The sequence below is a fragment of the Lactuca serriola genome, chromosome 2 (genome assembly GCF_051521515.1).
Source record: "Lactuca serriola cultivar US96UC23 chromosome 2, Lser_US96UC23_V15, whole genome shotgun sequence".
NCBI lineage: Eukaryota > Viridiplantae > Streptophyta > Magnoliopsida > Asterales > Asteraceae > Lactuca > Lactuca serriola.
This window is the reverse complement of record NC_136409.1, coordinates 99,308,793-99,320,548: the sequence shown is the minus strand read 5'-3', so window position 1 is coordinate 99,320,548 and position 11,756 is coordinate 99,308,793. Positions and strand designations below refer to the sequence as shown.

The following is an 11,756-nucleotide window of genomic DNA, read 5'->3' as shown; positions in this document are numbered from 1 at the left end:
ACTCCCGATGAGTGTGCAACATTGTTTTATCGGTTTGGTTCGTTACTTACCGTATTTTTAGGTATACAAACTTTTCAATTGATGATTTCTCATTAGAATAACGAGTTGTACAGTAATAACATAACGTAAACCCTAGTACACAAGGGTTAATTGAGTCGACAGGTTTGACTTTTTGTCTTTAGTTGACTTTGACTTGACCAAAAATTGACGGTTGTCACACCAATGCCCTTTCTCTTGGCAGTAGAAGCAAACAGATTCTTTCGGAATAGCACACGAGACAATCTCAGACTTAGTCTTTCCCTTCCCTTAGGAAGAGAAATCTCAGACCGGAAATTGACGGTTGTCACACCAATGCCCTATTTGCTAATTGCTGCCAAATCAGAAATGATTTGGCGCACTGGTAATGCGAATTTGGTTGGAAGATCTACTTCCCTAACTTCCATGGACATTGATGGTTTAATTAATAAATTATACTCTTAATTTAATTAAACTTAAACCATGTTATTATTATGGATCTATTAATCTTCTCTTTTAGTTAAACACTTTAATTAATTTAATACAATCCTTAAGAGGCATTTTGAATTATTCAAAAAGACATCAATATTCTAAATGTAAAAATTCAAAATTAAAAACTATTTAATTAATTTTTAAGTTATGAACCTAAGAGTTGCATCTTTTGAAACCTTTCGATTATAAGAGTTTTAATGTTTCAAAATGAGACTTTTCAACTTTCAAAACTTGAGGGCAAGTTTTGTAACTCTTGAAAAACTTTTCGGTTCCCAACTTGATGACAAGTTTTGTGACTCTTTAAAAAACTTTTGAGCTCCAAACTTGATGAAAAGTTTTGTAACATCTTAAAATATTTAGATCAAATTTAAAGCTAAAAAAATAATAACATATTCTTTATCGTTTACCAATTTGACCTAATGCAACTCTTATATCAAGATAACTTCAAGTTAAATAATCAAATAATTGGTATATCATATAAACTAGCAATTATTTTATAATTTGACAATTTATCTTTTAATTGGATGAGGTTAATCACTACCATATTAGAAAAATAGATTTTATGATATAAAACAGTTTGTGGTAATGATCCTAATCCAATTCTAGCCGAAACCCAGAAAAACTGCAAAAAGGCTATCCAACTCATAGAGTCAGCTTATGGACTCGTCGAGTTCATCATGAACTCGTTGAGTCCCTCTTTCAGAGTTCAGTTTTTCGACTTTTTCCAGCTTTGAACAATTAAGCAAGCATCAATATAACAGAAAACTACACATGTCTCTAATACCACTATTGGGTTTTATATACTACAACACTCTTATGGTGCACATACAACCCTAAATTCTTTGGATCTAAGTTTTCTCTAGTTATACATGCAATAAAATTTCCAAAGCATGAAGCCTACAACTAGCATACAATTTGATGGTTGAATCATAAAACTAGTTAGATGATTACCTCTTTATGTAGCTTCTAGTATTTGGCCTTTAAGAACTTAGCACCTCAAGTGTGATGCCTCAAATGGTTCACAACACACCATGACTAAGTGGATGATAACTAGAGAGAGGTTTGGAGACACAAAATCGGTTATGGTTCTCTAAGAACACGCATGGCCATCATTTTAGGGTTTAGGGAAATACATATATAGTGTAGAATTCCAAGAGTTAAACCCTAATCCATTTTCTTGGGCCTTAATCCAATAATCCATATGATAAGCCCTTTGGACTAACTCTTCATGCCTTACATGAACTTACTCCATTACTAATTAGTATGGATCAATAGCCCAAACTATATATGTATCACTGATTCACTTAATCAGTCCCCTTTAATTTAATTAGTTTATTTTGATCACTAAATTAATTCCAAATTAATTCCTGATCAATACTAATTAAATAATATAATTTCACAATTAATATATTATACTTATAATATATTAATAAATCATAAATAACATTTTTCTCAAATATTCATCATATCAAATTGTTCTGGTGAATGCAACCTAAAATGGACCATGCTACTCTCGGGTCAAGTACATACCAATTATAGTTATGGGCTTAGACACCTAATCCAACAATTTGAACCATTGAATTTCTCCAAATCAAACTTGTGAGTAGACATCTTCAATTACAGGAATACAAACCGCAACTCTGATACCACTTGTTAGGAAGAAAAGCGGATAACTAGCAAAACTATAAGCACACAAGACACAATATTTACGAGGTTCGGTCAAGGCAAACCTAGGTCCATGGGTAGTCTTTTATTTCAGAGCTCTCAAACAAAGGTTATAAGTACAATTACACAGAGATTCGCCTATCACTCTAGAATTCAAGATGCAAAATGACCTAGCATGCATCCCTATTTATACTTGAGGGATTAGACCTAAAACCCTAATGGGCTAAGCCCATAGACCCATGAAAGGTGACAACCATTCATATTACGCCATGCAACATCTTCTGGAACATTCTTCCATGTCATACAACCCATGAGCATCAGCAACACACATGATGGAACACCTTGTGCCATTGTGGAGCATCATGATGTACAAGTGGCATATCATGAACACAAATGGCCCAACATCCATCATTGTGGCACAACATGGTGTAATCCTTGAGCAATACCAACTTTTAAGCATCCTTGAACGATCTTGAGCATCATAGAGGACTTCATAGCATACATGGCTCATCAAGAACCAATATGGTCCATCTTGCACCATCATGGCACAACAAGAATATGGATGACACAAGTAACTTCAAGTGTGGCACAAGAACATCAAGATTTAAACAACAATACTACCATGCACAACAGGAACATGCATGGTGCAACAAGGCCATGCATGGCACAAGAGTAATCCTCATGGCGCAAGAAGAGTAATCCTTGGTGCAAAAGGGATCCTCATGGCGCAATAGGAACCCCTCATGGTGCTAGAGGGAGTATCATGGCGCAAGAAGAGATGGCATGGTGCAAGAGCATCCTTCTTGGCTCATCCCTTTAATATATGGTGCAACAAGGTTCCCATGTTGTTCCATATCACTCCCAAGTGCTCCAAACCTCTTCTAGGTGCTCCAAAACTCCTTCTGCATGATCTGTTTCTTTAGCACTTAATCTGTTCCTTTGTCGGACGATCCATTCCTTTCTCAGATGGTTCGTTCCTTTGTCACATGATCCATGAAGCCCAAGTGCTCAATTGAGTTCCAAGTGCTCTAAATGCTCCATAAACATAATCCAAATGCTCGAGTCACATTTAACTTATATATATATATATATATATATATATATATATATATATATATATATATATATATAAGTGTACTTGTCTTCATATTCAAACATATATTATTTGTGAGTTGTGACAAAGGAATTTAGATGATACATATAACATGGTGTTTGTATATCATGGTTCTTGGATCTTAAGGGTAATCATAATAATTACCAAAATAAAATTTAGGACTTCATTTTAATTTAAAAACGTTTGAATGTGTATGGTTCTCAATTGGTTACTGGTCTCGAATATTATAACCAATTTTAAAAATTGAGATTATTTTGAAAAAATATATATATTTAGGTCTAAATTTTAAACATAAATAAATAAATAATGCAAAGTATAATGTCTTTTATAGAAACAAAAACACATGGTTTACCTATTGGTGACCTACTAGGGTCCGAAGCAACAAGTAGCAAATAAAACTTAAAAAGTTTGAGGTTTAAAAAGAAAAAAATCAAAATATCACGTCTTTTATGGAAATAACCTATAAACCATAATAAAATAGAAAGTTTCTATACAAATAGTCACGTGCCTACACAACAATTTTAACAAGAATATCTTGTTTTACGAGGTTTGAAATGACAAGATGCCCATGCCTTTGGGAGCGAGTCTGGGGGACTAAACTTGTACGGAATGGTCACCCTTTTGACTTGCCTACAATTATGCTCTTGGTGCCATTTAAGCTCTTGCCAACGTGATCTAATACCAAACAAAACAACATGTGATCATTTTTGCAATCCAAAACAAAAAGTCACATCTTTGAGAGAGGGAAATGGAAGATGGAAGGCAGGGAAAAGTAAAACTAGAAAACCCGTGTTCAAAGAACAACGAAATTAATAGTAGCAGTAATAATAACAACAAAGAACAAGACAGGTTCTTGCCGATAGCAAATGTTGGCCGCATCATGAAAAAAGTGATCCCGGCAAACGGGAAAATCTCAAAAGACGCAAAAGAAACCGTCCAAGAATGCGTCTCAGAATTCATCAGCTTCATCACGGGGGAAGCCTCAGATAAATGCCAACAAGAGAAGCGGAAGACGATCAATGGTGACGACATTATATGGGCGATCACGACATTAGGGTTTGAGGAATACGTAGATCCGCTCCAAAAGTATCTTCTCAAGTATCGAGATTTGGAAGGAGATAAGGGTAACAATAACGGACCTAAACAACATCATCAACAGCAACAGCAACAACAACAACATAATACAACAAACAGTTTGCCATATGAAAGCGTCTATTCTTCTTCTGCGGCAAGCATCATTTCTCAATCATATGGTTTGCCGTTTTCTCCAAGTTCAATTCAGACACAAATACATCCACAAGAAAGCATTGATTCTGTTGGACATTGGTAAATGAATGTTCTTATGATTCATAAATACAATTTGTAACTATGGATTTAATTTTCTTAGAGTGCTTAATTACACTTTGGAATAGATGGTTTTGTTTGAACCTAAATCCCGAAGGCGTAATCTCGTGTTAAAATGAAAGGTCAATACGGATATTCCTACTAATATATTAAACAATAACATGGCCTACGTCATACAAAGCCTTTTTACTCAAAATTATCCTACTTTTGAACTATTTTTAAGTCGATTAGCGTTCTTTATCAATGCATTACAAGTTGTTCCTCGTTGTTATTGTTGGAAAACCTATACCATGACCAAACAAGAACATTTCATACTTGTCAATTGAAGCTGACAATTTTTCTCTTTACATATTCATAATTACCAGTGTAGTGTAACATCAAACTCGAATTTGGCACTAAAAATGAAATTAGACATGTTTTTGACATATACAATATAAGAGTTGATAGAAGCAATGACTATGACACTAGATTTCCCACTTTGCAATCACGTTTACTTGTAACTTGTTTGTTAACCGATATAGTCATAAAAATTGCTTTTTAGTTTTTATATATATTTTTATGCAATTCATGTTGATCCCCACAGAAAGCCCCTCACAAATGTTCCTGTAGTACATATTATACTTGACATTTATTGAGTTTAGGCAAATGTCATGTCGAATTTTCAATAAAAGTGTTAGAAAAATTTATATAAGAGATCTTGCAAACTCAGACCATTCACATTTGCAATTGGAACCTGTGTTATGCTCCCTTCAGAGCTTCCAAATCGGTAACTGGTGAGGTAGGCGTTACATTTGAGTTCTATGCTTGCTTTGGCAGATAACAGGAGGCTAGATTCAACCAAAAACAAGTTGTTTTGTTGTAGCTCTTACCATCTTATGGATGTTTTGGATGTAGTGAAATAACTTGTATACAAAGTCTTCAATAATAAGCGAATGTAGAAGGGATCTCTTTTCGACTCTGTATCTGAATCTGATGTGGCTTAACTTTGGATTTTGAATAGGCACAAAAAATTTAAAACAAGTGGGTTTGATTAGCTTAAAAACCCTCATTTGCTTTGGTTTGATACATGTTATATTTTTGTTGGGTTTGGCTGATATAACTCAACGATAGTTGTAAATGAAAAACTTAAGCGAACAAAATGAATAATCATGATCCATTTTTAGTTTTTTTTTTTTTTGAACAACAAGTATGTCATATATTCAAAAGGTTCTAGCAAGTAACTAGAACCAAAACAAAACATTAATTACAATGAAGACTCCATCCAAACATTCCAATTAACATTTATTTTGGAAACTCTGTTGTTTACCCAATTGAACGAATTCAAAACTATGTAATCAAAAATAACATCTCTACGAATTGGTTTGTAATTGAACAAAACCGAATTTTTATGTCTCCATAGCACCCAAACTGTAACAAAAATAATCACCTCCAAACACTGTATCTCTACCAACGACATTGTGAGTCGTTAACCCAAGAAAGTCATTGAGACATGGAACTTGTTTGAGGAAAAATCACATTGCACCACCCAGCCACTAGCTTCCATATTTTAGCCGCCACTTCACATAAGAAAAAATGACGGCTGGTAGTTTCAATCTCGCATTCACATGTTGGGCACCTTAATGAATTTAAATCCAAACCTTTTTTGAAAAATTAAACCTTGTATGAAGTCTATCAAGGATTAATCTCCAAGTAAAAATATTCATTTTCTCATGACTATTTTACACCGAGTAATGCAATCCCCACTAAGTAAGGTACCATCATCAATATGAAGTCTAGTCGTATTAATTGTGAAAGTACCTAGTATATCTAACTCCACCAAAATAAGTCAATGACCATCTAAAACATGAACACTTTGCATCACCTCCATCGAACATTGAAGTTGTTCCTCTTCCCTCCCTCCTCAGGCCTTCTCCACGACCACCTCCATAAGTCATCAAGAAATCCATCACATACTATAGGCAATTCAGATTAATATCAAGTCTGAACAAACGATCAAATCTTGTAGCAAAAGGTTGCTCACCTACCCACACATCATTCAAAAAATGAATAGAATTCCCCCTAACCCAACCGTTTTTGTAAAGTAGATACCGGAAGAAAATTATTTTCATGTAACTTCCAAATGGAGCCTACTATCTTAGTGATATTTCAATTTATACTCATATATTTTAGGCAATATATTTATGTTTTTAGCCACATTTAGTGATTATTTTCTATAAATAATACTTAATATGTTTGTACTTCGTTTTAGTAGTGGCAAAGACATTCTCAAGGAAAAATAAGCTAAAAGCTAAGGTGGACATTAGAAAATTAGAAGCGATCATCAAAGAGAAAATTTATACAGAAAAGTGATTGTCGCGTCATGGTTATATGTATGCCACAGTGTGGTGATGAGTCAAGACATAGAAGATTCACATATGTATTGTATAGAAAACTTGGAGGCTACGTGAAGAAATGCCCACTACGACGTGGTGAGCCATATGTCATGATGTGGTGGCGTGATTTTTGGAAACTATATATATTCGATTATGCATCATTCTAAATGGTAATGTTGTGATTATTTGTAATTTTTGACGACCAGAAACCTAAACCCTAAGAAGGCCAATCATCCAGTTTGTTTGATTTCAACATGTTTAATCTAGTTTACTTCATGTTATTTCGTTTTTATGATTTAGTTATGGGCTAATAACCCTAGACATTTGTTTAGAATAGATGATCATTGATATTATGTGTTGATTTCGATATTATTGGATTTATTTAGTTGGTTTTCACTTGTGTTTGATCGATCGATTACCTAACATATTAAAGTTCTTATTTTTATCACGTATCTGCAAGTTATGTGTAGTTAGATGATCATTTCAATTGCATTAACTTGATATTTAACTACTTATGATCATTAAATAGTTACATCTAGAGATTGAACAAATCCTAGGATTAGGTTATATTAATTAGTATATTTGATTGTGTTAGAAAGCATTAGATATCTATGTGATGTGCTTGATTGATTGTCTTGATGATAGATAAGAAATCGTTATATTATATCATTCATAGTCTGAATACATTAAACGCTAGGAAATCTGAACAAGATAACTAATTACATTAGAATTCGATAACCAACAAAATAGTCAATTGCATAAGAAATCAACCTTAGGAGAAAGGTGATTCAAAGCTAAACGAAAGCGGTATTTAATCTTGATTTAAAATCACATATGTTTTGTTTTCTTTAGTAAAAGTAAGAGTAAATTACACGAATAGTCCCTATGGTTTAGGGTAATTTGCGCGTTTGGTCCCTAACTTATTTTTTTAACTCGGAAGGTCTCTACTGTTTGTTTTTGTTACTCGCTTGGTCCCTGACTTACCTGAAAATACTATTTTGCCCTTGATTTTTTTATTTATTTAAATTAACACACCCCCAATCCCACCTCCTTCACCTTACCTTACCTACCCCACCATTTTTTCCTATTTAAATAATAGTCTTTTTAGGAAAGATATGGACCAAACGTGTAACAAAAACAAACAGTAGGGACCAAACGCGTAACAAAAACAAACAGTAGGGACCTTCCGAGTTAAAAAAATAAGTTAGGGACTAAACATGCAAATTACCCCAAACCATAGGGACCATTCGTGTAATTTACTCTAAAAGTAATTGTCGTTAATTCAATTACTTTTAGTTTATCATATAAGTTTTCTCAACTTGTAAAATCCCCCCCCCTCCTTTACAATATTTCCATAGTTTAATTAGTAGCAATAGTTTTTCATTGAAATCATACTCGTTTCCCTAGTGTTCGACACTATTTCTTACCTTAACCTATATTATTTCGCAACTAGGTACGTTGTCTATTTGTGTTTTAATTGGTTGAGATTTGATAGGAATTATAAATAATAAAATTAGTAGTAAATCACACATCCTTACCCCACACACCATTCATAAAACATCCCGCAGTGGGAACATCCAACCTTGGCATGTCGCCATATATAGCCTTTATGAGTCTAACCCACCCTGCATCGGGTTGAGTAATAAACTGCCAACGTCATTGTTGAAGTAACGCATAATTAAAGGTTGTTAGACTACCACTTACAAGACCACCTTTATCAAGACTTGGCAAAACACAATCCCACCAAACCCAAGCAAGGTGTCGATCAGAACGATCCCATCCCCAAAAGAATTGGCTTCTTAGACGTTCCATATCCTTCAAAAGACCTTCTGGTGTCTTAAAAACATGTAATAAATACTAATACTTCAAAGAACCGACTTTATCTTGTAAGATGACCTCCCATCAACAGACATTTGACCAACCGATTTGAAATACGATTCTTGATGTTGTTTATAATAGGATCTCAACTACTCTTTCTGGTCATCTTTGACCCAATAGGAAGGCCTATATAAGTAAATAGCAATTTCCCTGTATTACAACCATTAATGCTAGTAATACTTTGCACTTTTGCACACTCCACCCTCACACCATAAATACTTGACTTATTCATGTTTAGTTTTAATCCAAACATCAAAAAGAAATTATGCAAAAGCCGAGTGATATTTACCGATCTTTGAATGCCCAACTCTCTATGCAATGTCGACACTCCTACAGATACTCCTCGGATCATTTGATTAACCACAACCCTTTCCACAACCCGATGGAACCCTTCCATAGCTAAAATAAACAGAAAAAATGATAAAGGACCGCCTTGTCTCAGGACAGAGTGCAAAGAAAATTCAATTTTGGGTTTAATTAACTTTTGATCCGGATATTTTATATGTGTAATCACTAATCACTATGCCTTTTGTAAATTAAATTAAATGAATCAATTTTTTGCATTTATCAAAGTGATCACCAACTCTGAAATATTATTTCCGAAAAATCTCACTCCTAAAATCTAAAATGTTCATTATTACCAATTTTCAACTAGATGTTCATTATTACTGATTTACCTCTTACTTTGGTCCAATAAGAATCTTTCATACCAACATTTTTACCCTCTTCTTGGGTCATGTACCTCTTACCTAGTCATTTAAAAAAAATATTAAAGCCTCTATTCCCTTTTCTATCCCTAACATATACATGCACGCCTCCAACAATTGCTTCGTTGCTGCACAAAGAAGGCGGATAAGTTATGGACATCGACAACTTCCCGTAATCGCTTCCTAACCAAGTCGGCTGTGGTTCTTCACCCCGATTGCAGGGAGACCATAACTCGAGTTTTCACCGGCTTAGGCAAGTTCGTCGTCTCAATTGTTAACGATTCTCTCATAGGCTAGTTATATGATTTTCTTTATGAATCATGCTATAGGATTGAGCTCCTGACTCTTTTTTTCTTTAAAATTATTGCTTTTGGGTATTATGGGTAAGAAACTCCATCGTAAAAAGAGATATGATGATTGATGGTGCGAGCAAATTGTTGTTATGATTTCGACATAAATAAGAACTGTGGTTCTCCTGGATTCTCCCTCCCCCAAATATTTCCATTGTTCTTGAGGTTATTGAGATTATTACCGGAAGAGAAGGAATCATGGATGAGGGAAAACCCATGGACGAAATTATCAATTCTGGAATTATCAATAAATTTTGATTTATTTTGCAATCGGATTGTATCTTATGTCACTATAGTTTCAAATCGTAAGATTGATTGGTTCTCATTAATTCTCCAAAACTTGATTTCTTGGAATAATATCTTTGTTCTCATTAATTCTTTGATCGGTTATGTTCCTATATATATATATATATATATATATATATATATATATATATATATATATATATATATATATAGGGTTAGGATCAACTATGAATCGTAATTATTGTGTGAATGTATGACCAAATTCTGACGATTAGATGAAAATAATGAAAGATTGTGATTTAAGGTGAATGGTATTAACATGTAGTATCATTTACATTATAATTACATTTAAATAAATGTAAGAGTAAATTAGTCAAATTGATTAACAATAATTTATGGCAAGTGAGAATCTTATGGAATGAATTTGATTAAGATTAAAAAAAATTAAATATTATACATTTTAAATTAAGTGCGTTATCATTTGATATGATTACAAAACCTGAATATTTTTTTATAAAAAGAAAATTGATTATTTGTATTCGTTAAGAATATTGTATAATAACTTTTGTATATTGAAAATTATTTACGTGTTGAATTCTTTAAGAATATGAAGATATGGTCTAATCTATTCTTGACGAATATGTAACATTTATGTATTAAACTCTTTAAGAACATGAGAATATAATCTAGTTTATTTTTTAGGAATACATAATATTCATGAAACATGATACAAAGTCAAGAACAAATTTTAAAAATATAAAATATATTTGCTTATATATTATGAAAATTGTTATTAGTAAGTTTTTTTTTAGTTAAAACTTCATTCCTGACAATGATAATGTTAAAAATGACATTCTCATAAGACATTTTTGACGAAAAGAACAAGTTTTTGCAAGAGCATAAACATTCTTGAAGAATAATAATATATTCTTGAAAAATAAACATTAATTCCAAGTGCAAAACCGAATAACAAAAAATTTATGTGTAGATCTGTAGTACCACAAAAGTTTTATGCAACTAAACAAATTTGAAGAATTCAAACATTCTTGAAAAATACAATGTATAATTTTTTGTTTTACTACCACCATCAACTACTGTCTAAATTTTTTTATACAACTCATTGTTGCAGAAATCGGGATTAATCGGTGATTAATCGTGGATTAATCGTTTGGCGTTCTCCAACCGTCGAGGATTAGGGCATTAATCGAAAATTTAGGATTAATCGGGTTTGGCGGGATTAATCGGCCTTGGCTGGATTAATCGGTCAACAAAAGTCAAAAAAGTCGAAAAAAAAAGTTAAAAAAATTTTTAAAAAAATTCAAAAAACCAACTTTCTTTTTTTACTTCAAAATTTTCAAATTTTCAAAATTTCAAATATTATACCAAAATGTTCATATTTTCGTATTCCCAAATTTCCAAATTACAATTTTTCTTATTTTCTAATTTTGAAGTACTAGTTTTTCTTAAGATATATTAATATTTAATTAATTTTAATATTTTATTAATAATCTATGGTCCTTGATTAATCCTCGATTAATCCCCGCCAAGACCAATTAATCCCTTAATACCAGTC

The 11,756-nt window shown here is 32.8% G+C and overlaps 1 pseudogene; it reads left to right on the top strand.

Moving 5' to 3' along the window:
- The first annotated feature begins 3,989 nt into the window (after nucleotides 1-3,989).
- LOC145090379 (nuclear transcription factor Y subunit B-5 pseudogene) lies at nucleotides 3,990-4,807 on the top strand (annotated as a pseudogene).
- Nucleotides 4,808-11,756: the final 6,949 nt, after the last annotated feature.